Here is a 12,608-nt window from a genome sequence, read left to right on the forward strand (position 1 = left end):
AAGAAAGAAATTCAGAGAATTTGTTTCTAACTCTAAAACATATTAGTGAGAAAATTCTGTGTTGGTGGATAATTTTAGCATTAATTTCACTTTGATCTGAAAACAATCAACATTTTAACTCAACTCTGAGAGTCTTTGTAATTCTGGTAGGAGACAGTTCTGAATCTCACCTTTCTGCTGTGACTTGTAATATGGTAGAAACTTAATTCCTGTTTCAGATGATTGGTATAGTGCTAGGGTGGGAGATTTAGAAATGTTCACCACCCCTTTTTCTAGGTGCTTGTTTTCTGAGTCTTTCAGAGCCCTTGTCATTAATGTGTGTGGTAGTCTTGAGATACGGCGCCATCATGTTACCGAATACAGAAGAGTCACTGATCTGAGGACCAGTGCTGTGAAAATTAAGCTGGCAGTCCATGCTGCCAAATTTGTAATATTCAGGTAACTTAGTGTGAGATTTCGTGGCTTTTTAAAAATGAAAATGATATTTTCATATTAATTTGTCATGAGAAATTCAACATAGTATTGATAATGTGTGATAGGGTTCAGTTATTCAAAGTAAGATTTAAGGATTTCTTCCCATGTGGATTGTTTGCTGTTGTAAATGTGGTCTCATGGTTACCGAGAGCACTGGAAGATTTATGTAATCCTGACTCTGTGAATTTGGCCATTTTTCTTTTGTTTACTAATCAGCAAGCAGTATTCACTGAGCACCTTCTAGATGGCAGATACTGCTCTCATTCTGGGTCTACGGCAATGAACAGCTCTGAGTGAGATGGGAAGCCACCAGAGGGCTTTCCACGAAGGGTTTGATCTGACGTATTTTTAAAGCAAAAACTCAGTTATGCAGAGAATAGAATAAAGTATGTATGTGGGGGTGACTAAGGTGGAGCAGGGAGATTTCAGGGGGTTCTAGCAATAATCTGGGTCAGATATGATGATCAGTGGAGATGATGAGAAGTGGCTGGATTCTGGACTTACGTCAGCTGAAGGCTGTGATGATGTGGAGAGCAAGCAGGAGAGGAGTCAAGGAGAACAGCAGGGTTTTTGGCCTGAGCAAGTGGAGTAATACAGGGGCCAGTCCCTGAAATGGGGAAGACGGGAGGAGGAGGTTTTGGTGGGGGTGAAGAGCTGGTTTGTATATGCTGGGTATAAGCTAGCAGTTGACATGTAAGCAGAGAAGTCAGCTTGGCGCCTGGCAGGTCTGCTAACCTTCATGGGCTTCAGTTTTCTCATCTATGAAATGGGGAAAGTGTTTGCCCTTCCCAGAATTCTTGACATCAAATGAAAAAAAAAGTTAAAACTTCTAAAGTTATGTCTTGTAATGGTGGTATTATTTCTGGAAAGTAGACTGGTTACCATCTTAGGTACTTTGTGGTCTCTTTTGCACTACTTAAGTCATAGGCCATCGGCCAGAATGTATTGTTGGAAGTTGGCACTGGCCTTTCAAAGGCTGGTTTTCTTTCCCAATAGATGGAGTAGCTTGCTTTCTTATTCAGTGATTCCTGGGCAGCTTCTGGGAGAACTTGGTATTTTGGTTTCCTTCAGGGTGTCAGATGGCTTCATTTTGTGCAGAGCCCCTGCAGCACCATGTGGGCCTGTGGTGCCATACTTGCCCCTTAATAAACATCGCTGGGAGCCAAAGGGATTTTATTTAGGTGGGAGGATATTATAGTAGAAAACCCCCAGCTCTTTCCTTTCTCAAAGCCTTTGTCCTTTGAAGCTTCCATGACTTACATAGTTAACAAATAGGGTCTAATAGGTCAGATTTATTAGAGAGACCACTCTCCATGTTTCTTGACTCAGAATACCTGTTTGTATATTCCTAGGTTTTTGGAATACTCCGAGTTTTGTTATAGGCAGGTGAGATTACGTTCAATACATATTTGACCCCATGAGTTAAAATTTAAGATCAGGCGAAAAAGTTGAGAGCATCAGTCTTATAGTTCAATCAGTGGTGTTTGGAACTTATTAAATGTCCTTCCTTAGAGATTGTGGTAGATAGTTGTATCCTTGAGATGCTGTCTTTGCTGATGATTGATACCTTGCCAGCAATCTGATGTTGCTTTAGGAGCATCCAGAGGTGTATGTTCTTGGTTCTCGGCTCTTCACGCGCCACACGGTTTGCACAGAGGCACTGCCCCTTTCTTCACCTCCCTCCTGGGTTGCTTCTCTGGTGCGCAGGATTCCGTCAGGCATCAGCGGGGGACCCACTGCAGGTTATGTGATTTAGAAGAGAAGCTAAGGGTGCCTGTGAGGGCCTGATGCATGTAGTGAGTGTAACTGTTGATGAATGACGTCGAAGTAAGTGTGCTCGGTGTTCAGCGTCATGAGAGCGGTAGTGGCTTTAATAATGCAAGGAGGCCTCAGGAACCATGTGTTTCAGAGGATATTGTGGAGGCAGAAATGACTTGGATATTCTCTTGTATATTGCAGGCAAGAGGATATCTCTCTTCTTCTTTCAGGTCCTCAAATTTATAAAATAAGTTTACCCATCTGCTCAGTAATGGTTAAGTTACATAACCTTTTGCTTTTCATTGAATTGACTTGCTATACATTATCTTATTTCAGCTTGTAAGAAATTGAACAATAGGTACCTATTATAATATCACTTAACATAATTGTCTGAAAAAAGCCCAGCCTGTCTTTACTTTTGAAGTACATATTAGGAAATTTAGGTCAGTTGTAAGAAATACTTTGAAAGGGATCTATGTATTTAAATCTCTGTCTTTTCCATGCTTAATAATTTTTTTCCCCTAGAAGGAATACAGCTTACTTAGATTCTCTAAAATGTCTTTTAGAATTTTCCAAATTGCCTGATGGCTTTTTATTTGCACTCGAGTCTAGTAACCATTTTTATTGGGGAGATAGGCTCTTCATTTCTGAAGTTGTAGTATCTGTTTATGCACTCTTGGTTTTTTTTTCCTTTATGTAACGCTTTTTATTGAGTTATAATTAACTTATTATATTGTTCTTGCATTTGAAGTATACATCCACAGACTTGTGTTACCATCTCCATAAACAATTTTGTAACATCTTATCATTCCCAAAAGGAACTCCAATCCCTTTTGCTGTCACTCCCTGTTTGTCCCCAGCCCTAGGCCACCACTAATCCACTTTATATACTTGCCCCCTCTGGATGTTTCCTGTAAATGGGCTCGCACAATTTGTGGTCTTTTGTGGCTGACTTCTTTCAGCTAGCTCTATCAGAACACTTTAGCTTTTTTTCAAGCACTTTAACTTTGGTGGTAATGTACAGATTTTGGACTCAAACCAGAGAAGAGCAAAACCATGAGCTGCCATGTGTGTTGTGGAGCAGGGGGTGAACTGTGACGCTTCCACAAAGAACCCTGCCCCCTCCCCCCCCCCCCCCGCCCCCATGCTAATCCTCAGATGCACTCAGTGCCTGAGAGCGCACAGTGATCTTGCCTCCCCTTGCCTGAGCCTTGCCTGCTTCTTTCTTGAATTTTCCAGATAGCACTCAGATGTCATCTCCCGATTCTTCCCTTTCTTCTCTCTTTGGTCTGGTCTGAGACCAAGCACTGCCTTTTTTAATTTTTTTTTTCCTTTAGAACTGATTCTTGTTTTCAACTTTTCCTCCTTTAATTGCCACTGTCTTAGGACAGAGCCTTGACCTTTGTATCTGGGTGGCGGGAGCAGGCTCCCTTGTCAGCCCTCGCCTCCTCCTGTCCCCTGTCTAGGCCATCCTGTCTGATCATTCTTTCTAATGTAGGACCTCCTAGGTATGTGTGCCCCTCTCAGGGAACTAAAGTGGTTCAATACCTTACCGCGTCAAACTCACACTCTTCTGCTTGCTTTTGTGACCTTTCTCTTAGGGCTCTTCCTTGCTGCTTATCTGATTTCTCTGGCCTCTCCACGACTGTGTGTCTGCCTTCATGTGGGCCTCTGCTTTCTCTTCCCAACTATTCCAACTTCCTTGAGCCATTGTTCATGTTCCACGTTGGTTCTTTGTAACATTAAACACTAATGTCCTCACCCGTAGCTTTATCTCTCTTCCCCTCTTCCCTGCAGATCACTCTCCTTATCATTATTTTGTTTTCCTTTTATCCCCTGTGATGCAATACCAGCCCCGAGTTCCAGTTTTATCTGTCTTTCTCATCCTTTTGTGCCTACTTCCTTCACTGCCATTTTTCTGGTTAGAGTAACTCATCCTGAGTTCTCTCTCCTGATACTTCTCTGAGATGCTGTTGTACGGTGTTCTATACTTAAGGAGCTTAGCATTAAATAATTAATGCACAATTCATCAAGGACATTTAGTCTGGAGAACACTCAGAAGGGATGTCATCGCTGCCACAAGGGTTGAAAGTCCAGCATACCTAAGGAGGAGAGATTACCTTTGTCTTTCCAGGCCCCACAGAGAAGGACATGAGTAGAGTAAATACAGCCATGTGAAGGAGCATCACAAAGGACTTTCTAGTAGAGCCTCCTGTAGGAGGGACGGGCTGCATTCCCCATCGCAAGCCTAGGCTGGATCATTTCTGGATGGGGCCCTTGTAAAGGCCATTCAGACAGTTCTTGGGGGCTCCGTGAGGCTAGTGATTCCTAGTCTCCGTGGAGTGTTAGAATCTTCTGGGGAGCACGCTAAGTACACGGAGTCTCTGTCTGTACCTTGGACGTTCAGATTGAGCAGTCTGTGAAGCCAGGCTTGGAAACTTCTGAGGCAGGTAGCTCTTTTAGTCTTTGAGATCTATGTGTCTCATTTGTTTAACAGTTTTTTCCTGAGTGCCTGCACCGTACAGCAATGTCACGTTGTGGGTTTTGCCTTCATAGGACATAGAATCGAGGAGGGGGATGCAGACAGACAGGTGAAGCCATGGGATTTCTCCTCAGATAGATGGAGACCTTGGAGGATAGGGACCATTTTTTATTTTGTATGTTTATTCGCCCCAGAGGAATGGGCACACTGGCATTCATTTTTGGGTGGCAAACTGATTAACCTGCTGTTTAGTGATTTTTTTCCCTGTTGTAAGGCTTGTTACTGTGTTCTTTATCCAATTGTTTTCATACAGTTTAATTTCTTAGTTGAAAAGGAGCCACTCTCTTTTCGATTGCTTCATGGCAGGCTCAGCCTTTAGATTTTGTTGCTTCCTCGTTACACAGTTTACAAAGGCTACTGCTTACTGAGTACCCAGTGTGCTAAGCACTTCCTGTCACACCACTGCTCATCTTTATAACAAGCCTACAAGATAGACATTAGGACTCCATGAGTGAGAGCCAAGCTGTTGAGTTCCTGTTATAAACCTTCTTACATTAACTTACATTGCAGCAGCTACTGAGTTGGGAAATTGTCTAGTGCAGTCACCTGTTGGGACTAGAGTGGTTGCAGTCATGTTTTGGCTGTATGCATAGAATATATTTTATTGTTGGAAATGACGGAAAGCCTGTCTGCATATGGTAGGGTAGCTGTGACCATCACCCTTTGTTTTAAATACTGTCCGTGCTGATGATAGAAGCTCTCCACCCATTTCTCCAATGAAGGGCTGGTCTTGCTGGTAGAATTTTTAAGCATGGTATTTAAAAAAAAAATTTTGTTTTAAACACTATTCACACTGATGATAGAAGCTCTCCACCCATTTCTCCAATGAAAGGCTAATTTGTAATTTGTTTTAAACACTATCCACACTGATGATAGAAGCTCTCCACCCATTTCTCCAATGAAAGGCTGATCTTGCTGGTAGGATTTTTAAGCATGGCATGTAGTTTATCATTTGTCTGTGTTGTGCTGCAGTGGAGAGTCAGGGACTGTTTTTTGTATCTGCAGTGATGGTCTGGATTTCCCAGAACTGGCATGGGACCCATTTAGCAGTTTCTTTTCCTGTATCTCCTGTAGGACTTTGGCCTGTCAAGGTGGCCTCCACAGTGCTCAGTTAATAATAGTCATAAATATCTTGCACTGAGCTCTACCAATGAATAGGTTCTTTGCTTAGATCATCTGATTTTATCCCCATGGAATTCCTGTGAAGTAGGTATTATCAACAGACAATAAAGCTGAGAAAGGCTATAAGTGACTTGCCCAGCTTGCAGACCCTTGCCTGTTTGCATTTTTCCGGGGACTTAGACATGGTTTGCACAGGCATTATACAATTTCTTTCGTTTCTCTCACCTCCTCCTGTTGCTGGTTTCACTAAGAAAATTGAGGTGGTAGGCGAGTGAACTTGTAGGAGATGCACAAGAGCAAGTATCTCGGACTCCTAGAGAAAATTCATGGTAAGTATATTTAATTTTCTCCCTTCCGATAGAGTCAAGCTATTGGTTGTGGTTGAATATTCTCTTTGGCCAACTGAACTTACTGAGATAAGGGAAACAACCTCATAGGAGGCTCACATCTGCTATAGAAGTTCAAGGCCCAGGGTTGCAAATGTTTCTAGTGCAGATAGCTAGACGAAATATAAATACTTATGGTTGTGGCGAAATATAAATTTTCACAGAGTTTGTAATAGCCACAGAATTATTTTCTAGTAAGAACACTTTCACTTTACTTCCCACCTGAGGGCAAGACAGGAAACATGAGAAATGTCTTTTCTTTCTTTCTCATCTTGCAGTATGGGTTCTGCTGTGAAGTTGTCATCCCGTCATTGACTTCTGCCTGTTGCCCTAAAATGATCATACTGTCATCAAGTCAGCATCTGCTTTGTTTTGAAATAAGTGTGGTTTAGGAGCCTGGAGGTATATTAGCAATATACAGATTTTTAAAGAGAGGTTAATAGAACTGAAGTTAATTGAAAATACAAAGATGGGTGTAAGGTCGGTCCTGGCAATCAGGTGTGCTTCTAGGAAACACACATTCGATTGATCAAACAGAATTGAAGTCACTTAGTAAAAGCTAATTTGGTTAACTGAGGTCATGGTGGAAAATGAAAACATTTTTACTACCTTAAGTTTTCTGTTGACCTGTGGGCTTTGTATGTTTATTGAATCCAGTATACCCTTCTTTAAACTTTATGTTCAGGTCATTTCTCCAAACCAAATATTTGAGACTTTTCTTTCATGTTAAATCACTCCTTAAATTTTCTGCTTTGGTTTATTAGATAAGGATTTTTGGTGGAGTGATAACATGGCTGGGGTGGTTTTAGCTTAATCCCCTGTTTGCTTTTATATTTAGGCTTATTATTTAATCTTAAGAACAAAGATCAATTTTAAAGAGTATTCTTAAACTTTGGTAGCTGAGCCAGGGCCATGATGTGCCCTCTAAATGGGGCATAGAGCCCTGGGGTTATTTAATGAATCCAGTTTCTGGGGCACTCATTTAGAGCAAGATGCATGAGGACCTTAGGTCTGTTTGCCATCTGGTTCTTGGTTTACCTCTGGGAAATTGTCTAGTGCAGTCACCTGTTGGGACTAGAGTATCACCTTGATAGTTCACCTTGTCTTTGGATTGTAGACTTACCATGTTTAACTGCTTTGGTTTTTTGAAAGCTACCTTTATAATAATGATATTTAACTATGATAATCCAAGTGCATTAAAGACGTGCCACATTCATACCTTGGTCCACCCACCCTCCATTAAGAGAGTCTGTTTCTAAATATTACCCGAATACTCATTCATTCAACAGACACTCACTGAGCTGTTTTGTGGCAGGCCCCTGCCGTGGGTGAGGGGCTGTGCTGAGTGTTGTGCAGATGATTTAGCAGGTCTGTTTTCAACATGCTTCCAGCTCGCTGGGGAGTCTTCGGGAAGAAGAGAGAGATGTCCAGCAGGAGACGAAGGAGATCATTTAAATGCATTGGCTTTTCTTTCCTTTTCTCTTCTTGTTGTTCTTTTTTTTTTTTTTTTTTTTTTTTTTTTAGGAAAGCACTGCACAAGGGTTTTTTTTTTTAATTTAGAAAATACCAGAAAATAAGAAGAAGAAAAAAAATCCTCCATCATTTTACCACCCAATAATAACTAACCACAATTAATGTTTCCATGTTTCCTACCTTTCAAAAATGGCTTCTGAAAACAAGCAAAAGGGGCTTGCAGGTGAAATCTGTTGGGGAGAAGGAAGAGGCCCTGGGAAGATGGCAGCATTTCCCCCCTTGGGCGTATGGCATCAGGCACAGCAGCTCTGGGGGTGGGGTGTCTGTTTTTCCTCAGGAGAAGAACATTGGGGAACAAAACCAAGAGCAGCTTTGACCTTAGGTTTCTCTGTGAATAGTTTCTAAGTTGCAAGTGAGTTGTGTTCTAAAACTTTGTAAGGTGGTAGTTGGCATTTTAGATGCTTTTCTCAAACCTTAATTTTATTTTAACCTGGTGGGTATGAGTAGGTCAGAGCCTGCCCTCAAGGACAGGGTGTGAGAGCTGATTTACAAATTACAGTGTGTCCACTGTGTGCTCATGCTTTAAGGCCAGGAAGTTCACAGCAGGAGAAACAACAGAAAAAACAGAAACAGTTTCATTTTTGAGGGTCTGTTATGTACTAGTACATTTTTGGATATATTGTCTCATTTAATTTTCCCAAAGCCAACTTTTGAGGAAGGAATTTCCTTCATTTTTACAGTTTAGATTTAGAACATGGGTGCAGAGGCTAAGTTGTGTTCCTATGATACACAGTGTTTCTTGGTAAGTGGAAGTGGTACCTACGGGCTTTGGGCCCTGAGCCGTGGTTTCCGTCTTACCACTGTGACCTCAGGAGATTCTTTAATCTCTTACCTGTTTTTAAAAAAGGGGACAGTGATGATGCTTTAATTTGCAAGGTTATTGTCAAGAAGAAATGAGATGATGTATGTCACGCCCTCCCCACAGTTTGGGTTTAGTACCAATAGATGGGAGCTCTAATTATTATTATTATTATTATTATTATTATTATTAATTTCTTGTGGAGCCCAACTCAGGGCTTGAACTCATGACTTTGAGATCGAGATCAAGAGCCGGACACTCAACCTGCTGAGCCACCCAGGCGCCCTTGGGAGCACTAATGATGATGGCAGGTGTATGGCAGCAGGGACAGTGTCTGGCACGTAACAGACGCCCCACCCAGTCCAGTCTGTGTCACTACCCATCCTCCCTTCTTGCAAGCCCTCCCAGCTTCTCAGCTGTCCTGGTCTCTTTCCCTTGGGTTTTTAAAGACCCTGATGGAAAGATACATTTCATTTGGGTTATCATGGTGGGTTCTTGGAGACATAAATTTCATCTCCATTACACAGGAACATCCCATCTCATCACAGTTATCTTTAAAAGGTTATCCTGAGCATTTTTGCCCAGGCGTCAGGTGGAGGAAGGCAAGGGTGGGAAAGCTCAGAGCTCCAATGAAGGAGAGGTCAGGGGGCAGAGAGGGAGGAATCAACTTGGGTATCTTCCCAGCTTCATCTGCTCCCTGCTGGCCTCAGCAAGGACTGTGCTAAGGCAAATGTGGCTGGAATTTGTAACTGAGAAGAGGTTAAGAGGGCAGGACAGGTACTTATGTATGACATTCTTGGTTCTCCTTGCGTATTCATGCTTTTTCATTCACATATTCAATCAAGAGTTTGTTGAAGCTCTCCTGGGTTCAGGTCACTGTCAGTCTTTGGGACTCACAGGGCACATCTGTTCTCACGAAAGCAAGCCAGGCTGACAGACGGGTTTCAGACAATTACAAGTTACTTATTAAGTGGCAGGATGGAGAGAAGCTGGGGGAGCTTTGTCAGAATATGTTAAAGTTATTTTTCTGTGTTTGCTTCTCCTGTTAGACCTTGAAGGCCAGGAATTGTGTCTTTTGCAATTTTGTATTCCCAGAGCCTAATCTTACATGCATCCCTGAATAAATATGTATAAGTTCAAAGCTGGCACAAGGAGAAGATAGTTTATAAATGGTGCATTTCAACTATCTGTGTATTTGTGGAAATCTCAACCCGATAAATGGAGACATCTGATAAGGCCTTGATCTATTTTTAGAAGGCAGAAGATGGAATTTGTGGCTCACTGATTTATGCTGAGAACTTTGGGTGAAAGTGGCTTCCATTTCTTCATGATGGAAGAGTCTTCTGGCCTAGATTTTTAGAAGGAGATTTCACAAAGCTCAGAGAAAAGATATGGTACCTCCAAGGCCAGCAGAACTATAAAAAGGAGTATGGTTTCATCCAGATGGGTGGGAAGCTCCAAGAAACAAAAGTTGTGATTGTAGATTCCAAATCACACTGATAAGCAAAAATGGGGCTGGCTTCTGAGAAGGCAGCGCAGCTGTTTGGGGCCATTGCAAAAGAAGCCAGATTTTTAAAAAATAACAGCTTTATTGATATATAATTCACATACCAAATTAACCCATTGAAAATGCACAATTCACTGGTTTTTAAGATATTCACAGCTTTGTGCTACCATCACCACAGTCAGTTTGAGAACATGTTCATCACCTCAAAAAGAAACCCATGTCCTTCAGCTCTTGGGGCACCGCCCCCCCCAATCCCTTCAGACCTAAGCAAGCACTAATCTCCTTGCTGTCTATAGAGTTGCCTAATCTGGATGTTTCATGTAAATGGAATCCTATAACATGTGGTCTTTTGTGCCTGGCTTCTTTAGCATGATGTTCTCAAGGATCATGCATCTGTACTTTATTATTATGACCGAGTAATATTCCATTGTACGGTTATCTGCCATTTTGTTTATCCATCACTTGATGGACATTTGGGTTTTCACTTTTTGTGTGTTAAGAAGAATGCTGCTGGTCATGGTAAGTTTTGGTGTGCACATGTTTTCATTTCTCTTGGGTGTACACCTATTAATGGAATTGCTGACTTCGGAAGTAACTCTGTTTAACCTGCTAGACTTTTACCAAAGTAGCTGTCCCCTTCGACATTCCCACCATCGGCAGTGTGTGAAGGTTCCTGTTTGTCCACATCCTTGCCAGTGCTTGTTGCTGTGCTCTTTGGTGTTTTTATTTTAGCAGTCCTTATGGGTGTGGAGTGGGATCTCATTGTAGATTTCATTTGCAGCTCCTTAATGACTAATGATGTTGATCATCATTCATGTGCCTTTTTTTTTTTTAATTTTTGTTTATTTATTTTTGAGAGAGAGAGCATGCGAGAGCAAGAACAGGAGCAGGGGAAGCAGGGGAGAAGGGCAGAGGGACAGGGAGAATCAGACTCCCCGCTGAGCAGGGAGCCCAATCTCTGGAATCTGGGATCATGACCTGAGCCGAAGGCAGATGCTTAACCAGCTGAGCCACCCAGGTTGCCCCCATAGTTCATGTGTTTATTGGTCATTGTATATCTTCTTTGGAAAAATGTCTGTTCAGATCCTCTGCCCTCCCTCCCTCCCTCCCTCCCTCCCTCCCTCCCTTCCTTCCTCTTAAAGATTTTATTTATTTTATTTTATTTGAGAGAAAGAGAGTGCTCACGCAAGCAGGGGGTATGGGAGAGGGAGAAGCAGGCTCCCTGCTCAGCAGGGAGCCCAGTGTTGGGGCTCTATCCCAAGACCCTGGGATCATGACCTGAGCCCAAGGCAGATGCTTAACTGAGCCACCCAGGCGCCCCTCCTCTGCCCATTTTAAAATTGAGTTGTATGTTTTTTTACTGTTGAGTGTTAAGAATTGTTTATATACCCTAGATCCAAATTTTTTATCAGATCTGATTTGAAAAAATTTTCTGCTATTCTGTGGGTTGTGTTTCTACTTTCTTAGGAAGCCACATTTAAGGGGTGTATAAAAGAGACAGGGGCACATAGTAAGCATGCAAACAAAAGAACAGACTGAATGCCAACAAATGTTTAGAAAGGTTATATCTAGAATGACCCATGACTTGTAGGGAAAGATTTGAAATTACCACAATAATTTAAGAAAACTTTTTTTGTAAGTATCATACACATCAAGTGCATCGTAAAGATAGAGCTCAGTAAGTCATCAGAAAATGAATACATGTGTGTAATCACCATGCAGGGTCAAGAAAGAGAAAATGACCAGCCCCAGAAGCCTTCTCATCATGCACCTTTGCCATCACTAGCCTCCTTCTTCCCCAAAGGTAACCACTCTTCACTTCTAACCATAGATTTGTTTTTACATATTTTTGAAATTTGTAGAAATGGGATCATAAAGGGTATTTTCATTTGCGCCTGGTTTCTTTTGTTTAATTTGTAAAATGTATCCATGTGTTCTTTGTAGCTGTAGTTCTTTTTTATTGCTCTCTAGTTTTCCATTGTATGAATATACAACTATTGATATGTTCTACTCATTTGGGTTTCAATTTTTGATCTTTGGCTGTTACATCCTTTGAGGGGCACATGGACATGCATTTCTGTTGAATATATGTTTAAGAGTGGACTTGCTGTGTTATCAAGTATGTTTGGGTTCAGCTTTAATAAAGATAAGGTATATACAAATTAACGTTCAGTGTATAATACAAGATGAGGAAGAAGAATGAAGCTAGACCCACTGTTTAATCTTCAAGGAGGGAGTGCAGAGTCATTCACTCCTCCTGCTAGCTTCTCTAGCGAAGAAAGTGGTTTTCAGACAGAAGGGTAGAATACAAAAGATGCAGTAAAGTGAGAGCGTTCTCACTCAGTTAAAGTAGGTAAAAGTCTCTAGGCTGAAATGAGTTGTTTCCTAGGATACTGAAAACTCTGCATTTATTTTCGAGGAACCCAGTTGGAAACTTCAAGAAATGAGAAGGTGAGAGAAGCTCCTGAAATCAGTGTTTTGTTTTCT

The 12,608-nt window shown here is 41.6% G+C and overlaps 1 protein-coding gene across 39 annotated transcripts in view; it reads left to right on the forward strand.

The window, feature by feature from the left end:
* Window positions 1-12,608, forward strand: part of SIPA1L1 (signal induced proliferation associated 1 like 1) — a 463,818-nt gene that overhangs the window by 112,556 nt on the left and 338,654 nt on the right. For 30 of the 39 annotated variants that reach the window (XM_073895440.1, XM_025869757.2, XM_073895446.1 and 27 more), the window contains one exon: window positions 11,844-11,925. The exons of 8 other annotated variants lie outside the window; for them this stretch is intronic. The gene's annotated coding sequence lies outside the window, so the exon portion shown is untranslated. Of the gene's footprint in view, window positions 1-6,148; window positions 6,226-11,843; window positions 11,926-12,608 lie in introns of those variants that run through there. One more of the 39 variants, XM_073895449.1, reaches the window with a different exon arrangement.

The sequence above is a fragment of the Callorhinus ursinus genome, unplaced genomic scaffold (assembly GCF_003265705.2).
Source record: "Callorhinus ursinus isolate GAN/ISIS: 27379988/994484 unplaced genomic scaffold, GSC_fseal_2.0 scaffold8, whole genome shotgun sequence".
In the NCBI taxonomy this organism is placed as follows: Eukaryota; Metazoa; Chordata; class Mammalia; order Carnivora; family Otariidae; genus Callorhinus; species Callorhinus ursinus.